Raw genomic sequence first — 12,372 nt, 5'->3', positions numbered from 1 at the left:
AAGATCCGATTCAAGGGAATCTGCAATTGAAATGTCCAGTACATTTGAAAGTGTCTGAAAGGGGCGCCTGGGGGTGGCTTGGTCAGTTAAGTGTCTGCCTTCGGTCATGATCCCAGGGTCCTGGGATCGAGCCCCACATTGGGCTCCCTGCTCCTTGGGGAACATGCTGCTCCCTCTCTCTCTGCCTGCCGCTCTCCCTGCTTATGCGCTCGCTTCCTCTGTCAAATAAATAAATAAAACCTTAAAAAAAGAAAAGTACCTGCAAAGTCACATATGTTTCAATGCACACCCTTCAGGCAAGCTAGGTTTGTATGAAGGGCTGAGAATGGCATTTGCCCACTGAGCCCTGACGCTGACTGCCTGGTCGACCAGGCATTCGACCGAGTTTCTCACACACACTAGACTAAAGGAGGTTCAAGGTTTGCATCATGGTACAGCTCCCTTTGGAAGGCCCTTGTCAACTGCATCTCAAAAACAGGCAGGCACAGTTTCAACAGAAGCACTACAGTGCTTCTCGAAAACTTTAGTGTGTACGTATTACTAGCAAAGAAAAATGTGTTTCCCTTAAAATACTTGTAAGATAGGTCCAGATTGTACCGGGAGTGCCAACAGGCACACACACTCCTGAAGGTGGACGTGTTCAAGTCACCAGAGGTCCTCTGCCCCTTACTTGTGACTTTCAAATACCCTGTTAAGTGCACGGAGAATCTTGTACGTTACAGCTATTTGGGAAAATAAATTACGGATATGATCCGGTATCCTGAGAACCGCCAGACTGTCAGGTATAGAGGCTCCTGCTTCCAAGTGTCAAGTTTTACTCTGTGACTCACCAGGTAAATCTCGGGTCACTGTCAAGTGAGTCCATTAATACGGAAAAGCTGTGCTTTGCAAATCAAAGTCATCAGGAAGTTTCCAAAATGAAACTTCTTCTCTAGATGAGAATCTCCGTAGCTTCCTGTTGTATACTCTAGTCATGGTGGGCGTTACAACAACCGGATGGCAATTAACTTTGTTTTCCCTGAGATCATTTAAATATTAAAAAGAGTCATGCTCCTAATGCCATCCTCTATGACTCTGGTGTCATCTCCTTGCGAATGTGGAGACTATCTTATCCGCAGGAGTCCGAGCTGGGTGAGATTAAAGAACGGCTCCCTCTGGAAATATTCTAACGTAGCCACCCCCCTCCTCCTCTACCCCCCCCCCCCCAAAGACTCATGATTGAAAAATGCCCAAATCCAATAAGAGATATCGCTTACTGTCGGGGATGCACATACCAGAGGAAGTGCTGGGGATAAAGGAAATCTGTGAATCAGAGAAAGATGTTGGTATGCAAGATTGAAGATATACCAGCTGGCCCACTTCTTCAGCTGGTTTCCAGAGGCCAGGAAGAAATTAGTCTCACAGTTCAGTTGAAAGAACACCTGGCCATTCACCCAGAGGCACAAATTCACTGTTGAACAGGGTTATCTTTGTTTTCATTCCAAACACACCTAGGAGTTAAGTTATGTAAAATCCTGTGACTCTCACTGTCCTGCAGTACGCACCTTCATAAAAATCAGGAGGTGGGTATGAGGGCCCAAGGATGGGTGGTAAAAATATTAGTGTCAACAGGAGAGACTTTAAAGGCTAGGATGGTCTTCCTCCGACTATTGTAACTGGGTTGAAGCGTGTCCTACTGATTTCCCACATACATTTTACCGAAGATTTACAAATGTGAAGAGCTGGGAGGAAAGGAATTGTATTAAAGTCAAAGCATTAGCGCTATGCCCACAACCAAAAAGACACGAGAGAGCTCCTGAGGCTTACAAGGATGGTTAATTAGCTCCGTGCTCCCTTGTCATTTGGGGCCTGCACAAGGCTCATAGCAACAGTCTAAAATCAACTCAAGTTTCTCGTTGGTATGCAGGTCTGTGAGTGTGGGAAACGTCATTCTACCACCGAACCCTCAAATCTGAGGCTAATTCCTCCTTCTCTGAAGAGGAGTCAGGTTGGGTCTTGCCATGAGGCACTGAGCAGCGTGGCGGGGTGTGGGGGGGTCCATGATGGTGGAGGAAATTACCGCCCTGAAGTGGAAGCAGTGAGGCCAGATGTGCCACCCACACTGGGGGCAGGTGGAGAAGGGGGGTCGTAGAGGAGTCAACAATTGTGGGGGCTGAAAGCACTAGCAAATTCCATGGCCACAGGACTCGGTGGGAGACGTGGGCAGACCCAATCTGGAATGCAGCCTGGGAACGGGGCCCTTGGATGACACCATCTTAGCCCCAGTATCAGGCACTGATCTTTGTGAAAACCCAAACCTGCTGATTCTGTTGCACACTTGTTCTTCTTCATTCTCTTTTCTTGACCCGCTCATGGGCATCCTCCATTTTTCTTTCTTGCTCTTATCTCTTAGGCTTGGCAAGCCTTGCAACATTTTTTTTTCCAAGGGAGGTATAATTTACACATTTTAGGAACACGGTTTGATAGATGAAAAACAAGTTGCTTAAATTTGGAAATCATTTTAAGCTTGCAGAGAAGTTAAGGAATAGTACCCCAAACCACCCATCTATTCTTTATCCGAATTCATCTACTGTTAACATCTCCTGGAATATTTTTGCTGAGGGCGTTCACTGGTCAGTTAATGAGCATTTGTTCCACACCCACTGCAGGACGACCCTGTGCTTGGTGCCGCAGAGCACAAGATGACCGTCTCTTTCCTCAAAGATTTATAATTCAATTGTCAGGCACCAACAAGATGGCCACCTGCCACACTCAATTTGCTAGACTCCTTGAAAATAAAGTCTGAGCTCTTGGAGATATCTTGACCTGTGCATACTGGGGTAGAGAAGAAATTGAAAGAAACTATAGTTCCTAGTAGGAACTATAATTTGGCAATCCAGCATTTCCCCCAATGGGCCAAACAATTGTCAATAATGGCATATTAAGGTGCATTAAGTGGGGAAAAGAAGGGGATGCTAGGCCTTGGTCAAATACATTTGGGAAGCATTTACTCAGACAAGGTTTAGCATGTAGCTTTGTAAACTGCAGTTTTTCCTCAGAGCCTTTAATGGGCTCTGCTAACAGGCTTTGTGAATCTCCAAGAAAGGGGGGAGATGTATAATATTCCCTATTTCCCAAATGACGGCTCACAGGATTAGTGTCCCATTGAACACCCTTGGAAGTGTGAAGGAAGTTCACACTCTCAAAGATAAAATGAGAAAAATTTGTGAAGCAACATGCAAACAATGGAAAAATATCATAGTCCAAGTCCATGTCCATAAGTAATGAAGTGATATCAAGTGAAAGAGGATGATTATCAGAGGAAAAGCAGGAAATCAAGAGGAACAGAACTTCAGTACAATATTTCTGCAATATTATTGGTAGCTTTGTTAGTTTTAAACTGCATCACACTATCATTATTATTCAAAAACCTAAATTAGCTTTCAAGCACTTACTGGATCAGGTCTAGACTTAGCAGAGGTAATGGAAGGAGCTGGGAACCAACACGGAGTATCTATCAGGTGCCAGGTGTTGCTTTCTCTTCAAAAATCTTATTAAGTGTGTGAGTTCTTGGTCGCTCCTGTATCTTCGGCACCAGCACAGGGTCTGACATATAGTAGGAACTCCATGAATATTTCCAAAACCAAAATGAATCTCTGCCTTACAGTGTGATAAGAAATTTATCAGATGGGCTTCTGTAAGCTCCATTTAAATGTTTCATTATTAGACCACAGATGTCATGAGCTGGTGGCCCATAGCCTGCAGACAGGGCTTGTAGAGGGCTTTAAAATAAATCAATGAGATTTAAGAGTTGAGAGATTTTCAGCAAAATCCAGATTTCCAGTGTCTTCTGACATATCAGAAGATCCGGCAACACTGAACCAGCTTTCCCCTAAGGCCACACCCAGTGCAGCGGGGAGCGGCGGCCGCAGCTGAGAAGCCGAGGAGCACTGTCCTGACCACTCTCCTCTCCACACCAATGGTCTCCGCTGCCAGTGATCAGTGGCTGATGCTTGCAGGCCCTGTAGGCATCTGAGCTTCTGACTTATGGCCTACAATAACAATCACCAACTTACACAATGCTCACTATGGGCCAGGTACCATTCCAAACACCTTCACGGCTATGAAATCACAACAATCCTATGAGGTGGGTGTTCTTTCTTTTTCCTCCTTTTTCCAGAAAGCCAGAACAATTTCCTTTCTCCATCCATACGGTCATCCTGAGCCCCTTTTTAGTAGATGGAACTATAAGAAATCACATTTTTCATAGTGTCAGAGATATTCGAATATTGGTTCAACTTAATGAAGACGTTTCTACCATGGGCTTCAAAACGCAGAGCCGCGACCCTGTCATAGCCCTTCTGACCTACTTCTCTAGGTCACAGTTCTTACATATGTCTCAAATGACATCTGAGTGATCTTGAGGTGCGTGTTCTTACCTCTCCACTTTATGGATGAAGATCCAAGCACAGAAGGGCTACATAATCTGCCCTGGCTCTCATACCTAGGAAGTGGCAGAATGGGTTTTGAACTCGGACCATCCGGCTCCAGAGTCATGCTCTTCACCGCCATGCTCTGCTGCTTCTGCTACCACGACATACTTCGTTATTCCCAACTGTTTTCTCATTCGCCATCTATGTTTACCTTGTATATTCCCCCAAACTACACCGCCCTCAACAGCACAAAATGCATCCTATTTTCTTTGTGGTTTACTCTAGCAGATTTTTTTTTCTCTCAAATGCCTTTTGATTTCATTTGATCGGGATGATGCGTACAAGGAAAGAAAGTAAAGACGTTTCACGGCTCCCCTGACCTGCATCAGGAAGCGAGCCGAGGTCTGGCTCCCCCAGGAGCAAGCCCGATATTGACTAGAGCTGTCGCAAGCTGGCAGCGCCATGCAGTTGGGAACGGAGGGCCGCCTTCACACTTCTCACGATGACAAACACCACAAGCTGGCGTTACACACACTCGAGGCTGATGACTGGAAGACACACATATTAAGTTTCATCCGTCTCCCATTTGGTTCAATGTGGGTTTACCCAAACAGCTGGCCTGGAGCCTATCCTTTCACTTAAATTAGTTCTAGTGCTCCACAGTTTTGATTTACTGACAAAGCACTCTCTTTATCTACTAGCGGCATAAGAGTTTTGTCTGGGCAGAAACTGCGGTTGGTACAATTGGGCCAGTGAGGGCACTTAGCATTTCCATGTGGGGCACTGACTAGAGAAAGGTATTTTAATTTCCAATTAGTCCATATCAGCAAAGGAAATGTATTTTCCATTATTTCTTTACTCCAGATTCCGATTCATAAAATATCTTAAGGAAAACACATTTTACATTACTGAGTCTTTGATTTCCCAGGGAAACTAATAAATAATCAACAAAAATATGATTAAAGACTGCTTGAACTACCATCCAAAAAGGGACTCTAGCCAGCAAAGAATCTTTCTGATCCAAATCTTTTTATTCCTAGAAACAGAATTCTTACTTAGCCTTTCAAAAACCTGATGAAGGCTTCAGCTAAGTTTTGACATAAGATTTTCATATTCAAAATATCTGTTGAAATAAGGGGAGAAGGGATATGGATCTTGAAACTGCATTAGTCTGAAATAGAGCTTGGTAAGCTAGAAAGGGAAATTACTTCTCTATAATTGGAAATCTCTCCTAAAAAATCCCTTTGAAATCATGTTCAGCTACTTTCCCATCATGTGTCCCAGAGAAGCTAACTTTAACCCTTTCTGGAATTACCCACCATAAAAATTATTTGATATTTATAAATTGCTCTGGGAAGAGATTTCTGCGCAATGGTCGGTGCCATCAAAGAACTTAATAATGAACGTGGAGCTCCCAAGAGTCATAGATACAGCTGAGAAAATGTTTTCTAGGATATCTCCTCCCACTCGTATTCTGATGCTTGCATTTATACATCACGTTTATTTTGGCCGCATAGTCCTAAGGCAGATGCCAGCAAACTCCCCAATTTGAGTTCCTTTACCTTTGAAATGACAACTAAGTTCTGCTCCAACAAAGTTCCTGAAGCTCTTTGAAGACAAGGACGGGGCTTGACCCTCCCTTGTATCTTTAATGCTAACAATATACAGTAGTTGCTTGACAAGTGCTTCATGAATCATGAGTGAATGAGTGACGGCCAGCTAGGTAAGCAGGGCACATGACTTCTCTCTTCTGGTTTTCTTATCTGTAAAATGGTCATTTAGCTTCCTCAAAGAACTCTCATGAGGATTAAATAATATAATATTACCCATATGACATCAGCACAGTGCTTGGGACACACCTATATTATGTAGCTAATAATATAACTAATACGATAATTATATGCACCGTTTACATATAAATAAGATACCAAGCCAAGTCCTATGAAGGCTATAGAAAGATGGGATGGAAGAAGGTTCTCCTCCTTTTTACATCTACCTTGATATGAAGACAAGAAACCTGGTACTGCCTGGAGAGATCCCACAATGCTACAGAATTCCACTGAATTTCCAAGTCATCAGGCTACATACCTTCATCACATTAGAGTTGGTGCCTAGTAGCAAAACAAAAAGAGGGGTCATCTGGCCTACGGGAAAATTCTCATGTGTATGTGCAACATATATCCTGTTTTGTATCTGTCTTCTTTTCCTAAGGATGTAAACTCATTCAATAGTACACAGCGCCTAACACGAGTGTTTCATGACCTTGACAGCTATACCCTACTTCCCTGGGTACCTCAGCTCATAGTATTAACGTGCAAAAGCAACTTCAATTTGACTTGGAAGACAGTTGTATCCATAGAATGACCCAACAGGGGAAATTCTGCTGCTTTACTGGTGAAATTTTTAAGTGTTTTCCCTAAAGATGTAACATGCTAAGTAAAGCTAATTAAATATTTTTGAGCCGATTTCTTAATTATAATTTTTATTTTTTTATTTTCTCGATTATCATTTTTAAACATTACAACATAATAACAATTATCTATTACTTTGAAACAAAAAATAACATCAGTTTTGGTACAATGTGTTTTGTGTTTCAACAAAAACTTTGGAGGGAAGTCCCTAAGAAATGTAAAGTGTTATGCAAATATAAGGTGGTCTATAAGTCATGTAAGAGGGACCTTATTTTATCCTATCAAGAATTAAAGTACAGAGGCTACTGCTCTCTGTTTCAGAGTAATATAGCTTAATGTTCTCAGAAAAATTATATTCTTTCTTAGGGAGTAATAACATTAACCATGGCACCCACTAAAGAGATGTCAGAATATAAAATGACTTCAGATAATTTTTTTATAGCAAGGCTATCAAACATAGGATGGAGATGTGTGTGTGTGTGTGTGTGTGTGTGTGTGTGTGGAGAGAGAGAGTGAGAGAGAGAGAGAGAAAAGACACAGAAGTCCTCTTTTTAAAAATCTAAACTATTTCTATCATATTTCCCAGGACAGTATCTCCATAGAGAATTTTGAATGGAGCTGTAAGGCCAAGGAAGGAAATATAACACTAGGAAAATCAACATAAAGTTTATTTCTCTACTGTATGCTTAAGGGTTAATTGAATATAAGTGGCCCAAATAGATGGCAAGTGATGTCAATGAATTAACTTATTTTTAAGCATAGTAACAGATGTCGTCCCATACATCCGTATCTAGGACCTCGTGATCCTATTTGGAGCTCAAAGCAACAACTCTTGGAGGAGGCATCAGTAGTTGGCCAGAAACTCTTCAGGTTAGTCAGTCCCAAGCCACCCTCCAGATCTGATAAAAGGCAGGAAAAGGCACTGTTATCTCTTTAGTTCTTCCCAGCATTCCAGAAGGGGTCACCACTGGAAAGCCTGGGCCAACATATCTCATAGTATTTCTTCTTTCCCCCAGGACCCAGCACAAGGCTGCGTGTAAAATGGTAGGACAGCTGGCTTACCACATGAGAGCCACCCAAGGGAGAGCACACCAAAGTGAGCCCACCTGCTTCCTGTGGAAAGTCAACCCAAGCCTGTGTTTCTTTACATGGCTAACAAAGCAGGCGCTATGCAGGTAACCTTCAAACACCCCAAACACCTTCAAGATTAACTTAAAGTGGAATTACTCTATGGAGTAAAATAAGCATGGAAAGAAGTGTCAGGTTCCCAGAATGAAACTGTCTAAAATCTAATTTGACATCCTGATGTCGGAGTTATCTGAGTTTACAAATGATGGCCAAGGTACATTGTGTGCCTAAGAGACACATGACATATGTGTACTGAGAACATGGGGTAAGGAATAATCACATTTCCTGCCTTTGAAGAGCTTCCAATATGATGTTATAGACAAAAAAAAAAAAAATTAAATCAACATAAATACAATGTAAAATTACAGAAGTGTTAAGAAGAGAAAGAGTATTTCAGAGACTGAATGGATGGAAGTGAGTAGATTGAATCATGAACAATATTTTGCAAACTCTCAATTAGATCCCAATTTCAAGGTCCATTAGTTTTTTCCCATGCCTCTGGGTCCCCTCTGGCATTTTAGCCTCCCCTCTATCAGGATATAACGGAGAAAGGCAGTAAAGGTGCCCAGGTAAATGGCTTTGATCAATTCATACTGCAGGGGGCCACCGTAATGAAACGGGGATAGCCACTCTCAGCTGACAGCAGAGCACGCTCTAATGCTCACTCATTCATCCCTCACATATTTATTGAGTGCACATATGTCAGGCACTGAGCTAGGCCTTGCAGAAGTATTTGTCCCTGCCTCAGGAGAGAAGGTTTCATTTAGTGTGGGATACACAGGCTAAATCGTCAGCCAAACGAATAGGAATTTCAGATACAGTTGGGTGCTTTGAAGAGAACAGAACAGGATGATGCAACCGCCCATGCAGGGGATGGAGAGGTAATTTTACCAAAGGTAGTCAGGAGGACCTCTCTAAGGTGACATCTGAATGACAAAAATTCAGAGGTCAGAAGGGCAGAGCACATCAGGCCAAGGGAGGAACAAATGCAAAGGCCTGGGGACAAAAACACAGTTTATGAGCTGGTGGAACAGAATAGAGGCCAATGTGGCAAGATGAAGGAGGGGGGAGTGCACAGAGGCAGGCAGGAACCAGGTGCTGGTAAGGAGATTGGTTTTGTTCGAGATGGGACAGAGAAGCAGGGAAATGACATGATCTCACAGAAGGTATTGTTTTCTAATTGAAAAAAAATCTGGTAACAGCTTTATTGAAATATATATCAAACTTCATAGGATTTACCCATGTAAAGAGTACACTTACATGACTTTTAATATATTTATTCCCACCCACTCCAGCCTGATAACCACGAATGTACTCTCCGTCTTGATTGATCGCCTATTCTGAACATTCCACATAAAGGGAATCATGATATGTGGGACTTTGTGACTGGCTTCTTCACTTATCTTGTTTTTGTAATTCACCCATACTGCTGCACGTATCAATACCTCATTTTTTTTATTGCCAAATTATATTTCACTGTATAGATGTACCACATTTTGATCATTCACTCAATCTAAGGGACATCTCAGTTGGTTCCATTTTTGGCTTCTAGGAATAACGCTGCTATGAACAACACATGTGAGTTTTGCGTAGATATATGCTCTCATTTCTCTTGGATAACTAGGAGTGGAACTGCTGGATCATAGAGTAATCCTACGTTTAACCTTCTAGGCTGTTTTCCAAAGAGCCTACACCGTTTTATATCCCCGTCTGCAATGTATGAAGGCTCTAATTTTTCCCCATCATCAGCAGCACTTGGTATTACTTGTCTCTATGAGGAATACGTTTTTAAAAGACCTGAAAAACATTTAAGGACCACCGCTTTTAAAAATAATTGTAAAAGTCACTGTTTATTAAGAGTTTTGAAGATCTGAAGTGCTTCTGGAATTCTAAAGGGTAACGTGATATTCAAGAAGAGCAGAGATCTCTTTCCACGAAACCGCCACCAAGTGGAAAATAAGGATGAAGAGGCTAAAAGTGGACTACAGATGTTTGCCTAGAATTTGTTCAAAATGCATCCAGCTTCATAACCGGATAAAGAGACTACCGCACTCCTGTCAGCGTACCTTCTCCTAGTTTTCTCCCACTGGTTTGTTTTTTAGGTGGCAAAAAGCAAGCATTCAAGTAGAAATTTGTTGTCTCTTCCCCGAAGTGTTTGGCACACAATGTTACCAATCATGTGGCCCAATGGAAGCCCTTTCTGGGGCCAAAGCCTACTAGGGTTGGAAGGCGGAGCGCGAAGCTGGTGGCTTCCATGTTGCCTGAGAGCACGGCCCCGTGATCACACACTGAAAGGCTAGTTCGCCAGGGGTGCTGGGAAGGAATGAGTCCTGGGCAACCAGTTCAGTGGCCTTCAAAGCCATAAAGTACAATGGGTGGATTGACATGCTCTCCTAACTCCACCCTCATCGTTGCACAGGCCCAGTACAAGCAGAGAATGGGCAGGAAATCCAATGGACTGCCTATTTGAGTCCTATCTTATGCTTGGGGAGCAGGGGTAGCAAATCCTGAAGTCATCAGAGTAAGCAAAACTTACGAAGAGTCAAAAATCACACTTGAAAATCCCTTGAGTTGAACAAAAATATTTACCTGCCACTTGTAGCACAATAGACCATTTTTCGGTAAGCCCAGCACAGTTAGGTTTTCCTGCATCACTGGAATAGACATATTTCTTCAGTGAAGCACCAAATGACCAGTTAAGCACCAAATAGCTGCCTTATGTTTAGGGGCCATATTGTGAAAACAAAACGCAAAAAACAAAAAAACACCATACCTTCGAGGTATAGACTCATACTCAGAATAGGAAGAAATTCACCCTCAGGACAGGTGGGCACAAATTCCTGACTGTCTCACATTTACTCCAGGGCAAAGGCGCATGGAATGGAATAGCAAGGAAAGAACTATTTAAATTGCTGCTGCTATTTCTCTGTCTCTGTCTCTCATTAAATATTAGCTAGTTAAAAATATGTCTGATGCAATTCACTGAAATCAGTTTCAGAAATCCGAAGTTGAGACAAAAGTCCTCTTTGTCAGAGACCATAAAGGCAGAGACTCAACTGCCAGAGAGATGTAAGATCATAGGTTTCAGTAATGAAATTCCAGAGACTGGAAAACATCTTGCAGTGGCCAAGCCTAGAAGTGGAAGGCTATTCAGATCTTATCTAGCTTAAACCCCTCATTTCAGAGTTGAGGAAAATGGGCTGCAAAGCTATTTAGTGACTTATCCAAGGTCACGAGGCTGGTAAGTGGCAGAGCCTGGCCCAGGGTGCAGACTGCCTGACGTCTATTTCACAAATTCTGATCAATCAAAGATTGATCAAAGGTAAAAGTAGACCTACTGGTTCCAACCTCCCTATTCATCACACACTATACCAATTAAAATGCAATATATGGGTGATTATTGCTGTGCTTTAATCATATTGTGTCGTCTACAACACGCTGATGGACATGTGTTTTGGAAAATCAAATAAAACCACAGAGTTGGTTGTCACTGGCTCAGTTTTTTTTTTTTTTTAATTTACATAGTCTCAGCTTGCCTTTGGGGAATTTATAGACCAAAGCAAACCTGTCCCCTGGAGACACTGTGGAAACAGTTTTTAAAGCAGCGTTATTCTCTTTGTTGTTGCAGTCACTTATAATCAGAGAAATCAGAATGTTAGCATGATTCCATAGAATTACATTGCAACTGCAGTCGGACCAAGAATCCCCCTTAGCAGTCCTAGGAATCACCAGTAGCTGAGAATAATACCCACAATTCAAGATCTGACTTGGGCCCAAAAAGCTAGGAGGATTTTTTTCCCCCTTATAAATATATCTGTTCTCCATTCTGCTCCCAACCCCCCTCCTTTTCTTTGAAATCTGAGTAGGACTCCTCTGCCTGGTGACCTGTTGGAATATACTTGCTTGTTTGCTTTCTCCTGTGTTTTTCTTAATGCAATAACTTGAAATGTCAACATGAGGTGACAAGTAAATCCTCAGTCAAAATAAGTTTGCAACCAGACAGGAGGAAGAAAAGAAAAAGCATGTGGAGAGCCGGCCATAGAGGCTGTTGAATGGTGGCCAAATCCACGGCCAAAGCACTAACAGAGCCCAGCATTTATTATCATCACACAAGATCATTCCTGTTCTCTTATTCAGCAGGCTGCATTCTAGATCTTTTCCTCTGGGACTTGCCATTTGCCCTGGTTCTATATCCACTGCAACAAACAGGTACAGAAAGATCACGGCGTGCTGTCTGGATACAGACTCTGGCTACATTACTCAAAGCCAGAGGTACTTATACGAAGAATATGTGTCAATTCAGAGGGAGAAAAAAAAATGTGTGTTGTTTTTTTTCCCGGTGAGGCAGAAACTTAGCAAGTTAATGATATTGTCTGTGATGAGGACGGGAGAGAATCCAGACTTTCCCATTCTACCTTGTA

At 42.4% G+C, this 12,372-nt stretch overlaps 1 protein-coding gene across 6 annotated transcripts in view; it reads right to left on the bottom strand.

Annotated features, from left to right (window-relative positions):
• The window catches only part of FTO (FTO alpha-ketoglutarate dependent dioxygenase), a 415,235-nt gene that overhangs the window by 128,369 nt on the left and 274,494 nt on the right, over window positions 1-12,372 (bottom strand). The window contains exon 9 of one of the 6 annotated variants that reach the window (XM_048223734.2): window positions 2,366-12,372. This exon is cut by the window's right edge and continues 21,609 nt beyond it. The exons of the other annotated variants lie outside the window; for them this stretch is intronic. The gene's annotated coding sequence lies outside the window, so the exon portion shown is untranslated. Of the gene's footprint in view, window positions 1-2,365 lie in introns of those variants that run through there. 6 annotated transcript variants of the gene reach the window in all.

Source organism: Ursus arctos, unplaced genomic scaffold, assembly GCF_023065955.2.
Source record: "Ursus arctos isolate Adak ecotype North America unplaced genomic scaffold, UrsArc2.0 scaffold_19, whole genome shotgun sequence".
NCBI classification, from domain to species: Eukaryota; Metazoa; Chordata; class Mammalia; order Carnivora; family Ursidae; genus Ursus; species Ursus arctos.
The sequence above is the reverse complement of the archived record's forward strand: the minus strand, read 5'-3'. Positions and strand labels throughout refer to the sequence as shown.